Source organism: Penaeus vannamei, chromosome 37 (assembly GCF_042767895.1).
Source record: "Penaeus vannamei isolate JL-2024 chromosome 37, ASM4276789v1, whole genome shotgun sequence".
Taxonomy (NCBI): Eukaryota; Metazoa; Arthropoda; class Malacostraca; order Decapoda; family Penaeidae; genus Penaeus; species Penaeus vannamei.
Genome location: NC_091585.1, coordinates 18,176,648 through 18,181,647, shown reverse-complemented (window position 1 = coordinate 18,181,647; position 5,000 = coordinate 18,176,648). Strand labels below are relative to the sequence as shown.

General features: G+C 35.4%; 1 protein-coding gene across 4 annotated transcripts in view; it reads left to right on the top strand.

Moving 5' to 3' along the window:
- LOC113827658 (uncharacterized) overlaps positions 1-1,961 on the top strand; it is a 12,852-nt gene extending 10,891 nt beyond the window's left edge. For all 4 annotated transcript variants that reach the window (XR_011398193.1, XR_003477758.2, XR_003477760.2 and 1 more), the window contains one exon: positions 504-1,961. The gene's annotated coding sequence lies outside the window, so the exon portion shown is untranslated. The remainder of the gene's footprint in view (positions 1-503) is intronic.
- The last annotated feature ends 3,039 nt before the right edge of the window (positions 1,962-5,000 follow it).

Below are 5,000 nucleotides of genomic sequence, written 5' to 3'. Positions count from 1 at the left end.
CACACACGAGACATGCTTAATATGATACACACACAATTAGATACATTACATTACATATATCTTATTTTCTGTATGAATTTCTTTTATTTTAAAATGAGGGAGAATAGTAATGTTTTGTTTTTATCTTTTTAGTTATGGATTTATGGCCTAGTCTTCAGGATATATGTTGGCTGGTCTGTTTTTGGGGAAACAGTAGCCTACATTTTGTCCAATCTCAGGATAGGAAAAACTGGTGACTCACTTTAGAGTTCGAAGTCCTGATTCACAAAGTCTCTTTTGAAAAAAATAAGTAAATAAAAAAAGAAGTGTAAAGCAATAGAAATATTGTACATGAGTTAAAACTACCTAGTTATTAATTGTCTGTTCATCAAAGTAAGGAAGAGACAGTGAGGCAGAGTACTCAAGTATTGGGATGTACTGCCATTTTTTTCCTGAGTAAAACAATAAATTACCAAGAAACAATAATAAGAACATTTGAATTTTATGGATGATTTTTATTTCAGGAATGGACGGCCAGATTTTTGTCTTCTGGTTTGCCTTGTTCATGGGCCTCTCACAGCTGGTGTCTGCCGAAGAACTCACCCAGGAACCTCACCAGATTGACCTTGGAAACATTCTGGCCATTATTGTGCTCTTGGTCATGGGGATATTAGGGGGTCTGGCATGCTTAGGGTCCTATGCTAGGAATCACTTGAGAAATTCATATTAACCTTTGCATTTCTTGTGCATTTAATCCACTGCTGCTGGGTATGACATGTACATGGTGCCATGTCTACTGTGAGTTTACTCTATTTATTGTGTTTACGCAAAATGACTCTACAAGAGCTTGGTCACCTACGGGTCAATTACTAGTCTACAGTACCTCATGTGTTTTCTCTTTTCCGTAGGTTTTAATGTTTTTTTTTTTTTTTTGCATATTGCTATTATTATTATGATGACATTTTATTATCATAATGTCAAAAATGATTATAACTATATTGATATTAATAGGATTAGAAAATTATAAAAAAATTCCCCAAATATTCAAGGATTAGAGAAATCAGGGAGATCATGTAGTACTAATTGACTCATAGGTAACTGAGCACTTGCAAAGCCAACAGTGTGTAAATATGATTCAAGTACCTGGTGCCAGTGGGTTAATCTCTTGTTTATTTAGTGTGTGAGAAGGGTCCAGTTGACTGCTTTTGTAGGATGATGATGGATGATATAAAATTTCTTAGTTGGCTGTAGATCAGCTTTGTGAATATTAATTTTATTGTCATACTATTGCTGTCAAGTATTTCTTAAATGAAATTCTTGAATTTTATGTTTTGAGTTCACTCTCATGGATGCATTCCTAGTATTTATTCTTCTAAAGGAGATATAGTTTTTATTCCAGTAGGATATTTGAAATGATCTAAGAGTGAGAATGAGTTTTAAATTCACTCTTGTATTTGATAAGTATATTGTTGGTGTTATATTGTTCTCGGAAAGAATACAATGTGACCCAGTTTCTCTAAGCTCTTCTTTCTGTTGTTTTGCATTTCTCTTAGTTCTTCCAGTGTTCTCATCTATACTGACCCAAGTCTAGTCTTCGTAATTATGGGAGATGTATCTTGTTCTGGAAATTTTATGGAATTGTTTGTATGTTATAGATATTATTTCCTGTTAGTAAAATTTGAAGCATGAAAGATCATACCTGTGCACCATGTCTATCAGAAGTGTTGTCTTAATAATGCTTGTAAACTTGTCAAAGAGTTTTCCAAAGATTACATAATTCCTTTGTTTTTTGTCTCTTCTTGATGGAATATCACATGGTCTTTGACATTGTATTTATGCTTCATGAAGAAATTTTGTGCATTATCCCTAAGAAAACTACAATTAATATAAGAGATACTGAAGAGTGATCTATAACCTATTGGGTCATAGATATGTGATATATTATCTTTTTTACAATTTATAATAAAATTTTCAGTAGCTGACTGTTACTTTTCTTGAATATCCTTTATTATAAGTTAACCAATTGGATCTGGGTGCCTTAAACTTTGGCAAGGCTGTCTAGGGATCCAAGGACTAAGCATTAAGCTTATTGGAATGGCCACTTTGTCAGATGTGTGGCTTGTAGGACAGATGCACATGAATACTAGGGTACAGTGACAATACTTCCTCCCCTTAGCAATATATTCTGTGTTTCTGCATAAGCATTTTCATTTTTTTTTTTTTTTTGCCATTTTCTGATGTCTATATTTGTCATGTGATTTGCTTTAACCAGATGGTAATAGAATGTTTCCCTTGTATAACTCCATAACATCTGTACATAGTCTACAGTTGCCACTCAAATGAGCCTTGAGTGGCAACTTTTGGTCCACTTGCAGGTAGCAAGGCACTTAGATCCATTGGGTTAATGTTTATTTACTCTCAAACTTCTTGTTAGAATGCATTAGTTTCTAACTCAAAGAATGATACTATTGTGATATTGCTTGTTGTAAAGAAAGCCTTCCAAGCTTCAAAATAAAAGTAGTTATATCTTAATGCTGGTAATATGAAAAACTTCATGTAGAAATGTAACTAACAGTCATATCCTTACTTGCATACTTTTAAGCTTAGTTTCTGTTTAGGTCTCACTATGTAAAGTAACTTTAATAAGAAATAAGATATGTAAAGTAACTTCAATAAGAAATAAGATATGTAAAGTAACTTCAATAAGAAATAAGATATGTTCAGATTATTAAGTATTTGTGTTATGATAAAATGGTATACAACAGTAAAAAATATGAACTTAATTTTGAAAACAAGAGTCGTATATAGGTTTAGGTATTTCAACAGGATATAGAGGCTGTATAACTTTTACACATGAAAAACAGAGCTTTCTTGTATTACAAAAAATGTACTGCAAGGTGATTTAGAGAAAGTCATCCGGGCATTATAGAGTCATGTACTCTAAGTAAAGTGAGGATAATATTCAGGGTAGAACAGAAGGCAAAGAGACAAAGAAAGAAAATAAAACAAAGAAAGAGAAATCCCATATAGAAAGAATGGATATATATAAAGGAATTTTAAAAGCAAGAAATAAACCAGGTAAAAAAAGAAAAAGAATAAACAGTAATACCCCAAAAAAAGGTCTCCTTGATATATCACATCGAATGATCTCAAAAAAATTAACCAAAGAATTATTGATTAGAATATGACATTTATTATTTGATAAATTAATAGACCCTCAGGAATTTGGGACAGTTGTAAGAGTGAGAAAGGATGAAATAATGTAAACAGAACAAAGCTGAGAAAGGCAAGTAATTTTTTTAAAGAATTTAAAGCGATCACTAAGACCTTAGCAAAAATATGTATAACTTAATATTTGAAGATAATGTTGTAGTTATACTTAGATGATAGTAAAGAGAATCATACAATAATGATAGATGAAGAGTTGATCATATATAAAGTAACAAGACTTACAGTGATTAGTTAATGAAATGATGATAATAGTAAAAGCTTGATAAATGCTGTAGGCAGTAATTCAGTAGAGATAATGGGTCAGTGGTAGTAATGGCAAGGCAATTAAGTAAGTACAATACAGTGTCTGTTTGTCTGTCTGTCTCTGTCTGTGTGTCTGTCTGAGCCTGTCTATTTGTATGTCCGTCTGCCAGTCTGTCTGTTTGCCCATCTGTTTGTCTGTCTCTCTCTATCTGTCTCTCGTTCATTTACCTGTGTCTCTCTGTCTATTTATCTCCGTCTATCTCAGTCTGTCTGTCTGTTTGTCAGCCCATCAGTCTTTCTATATGCCCATATATCTGTCTGTCTGTCTGTCTGTCTGTCAGTGAGTGAGTGAATGAGAGTGAGTGAGTGAATGAGAGTGAGTGAGTGAGTGAGTGAGTGAGTGAGTGAGTGAGTGAGTGAGTGAGTGAGTGAGTGAGTGAGTGAGTGAGTGAGTGAGTGAGTGAATGAGTGAGTGAGTGAGTCTGTCTACCTCTCTCTCTCTTTCTCTATGTCTCTCTAGCTGTTTGTCTGTCTTTGTGTCTGTCTGACTGTCTATTTGTCTGTGCACATCTGTCTCTGTCTGTCTGTGTCTGTTTCTTTTTGTTGCTCTCTGGTTGTCTTTCTGTCTGTCTTCCTGTCTTACAGACAGAGAGACAGACACATACAGAGACAGAAACAGACACATTCTCTCCCCTCTCTCTCTGTCTCTCTATTCCTCCCACCCTCCTTTCCCTTTTCCTCTCCTTTTCCCCCTCCTTCCCTCCCTCATATTCTCTCTCTCTCTCTCTCTCTCTCTCTCTCTCTCTCTTTCACTGAATCGTAGCCTAAATAAAAATCCCTTACCTTTTTGTACGATCTAAAAGTCATATGAAAGGCATTCTTTGTAATAGAAAATAAAAAAGAAAACTGAATGCCTTTCCCACCCTATCTCAAACATAAATCATTCTCAGCGATAAATAATGTGCCCAGCTTGATGGCACTTGCTGTTTTTATATCGGAAGTTCTTGTCAATTTCAGACAAACGCACGCACGCACACGCTGTATGCACCCATGAACACAACACACGTGAGCACAAAAGCAAGCACACGCACACGCACACGCACACGCACACGCACACACACACACACACATACACATACACATACACGCACACGCACACGCACACGCACACGCACACGCACACGCACACGCACACGCACACGCACACGCACACGCACACACACACACACACACACACACACACACACACACACACACACACACACACACACACACACACACACACACACACACACACACAAACATAGCACCTGTACCATAGTTCTGCTGGCCATATCTCATCACAGTGAGGTAGCGATCTAATTGGAAACTGTGGAATGTCTTCATTTATGTTTCTCGATTAAATTATTTCTTGATTATTGTTTTTCTTTTTAGTATAATCTTATTTTTTTCTTTACTTTTATCTTCTCTTCTATACGACTGTGTGAGCAAGAAAGGGATCCATTTACTTACATGAGTGTGTGTTTTTGCGCACGTATTTGTGCGCA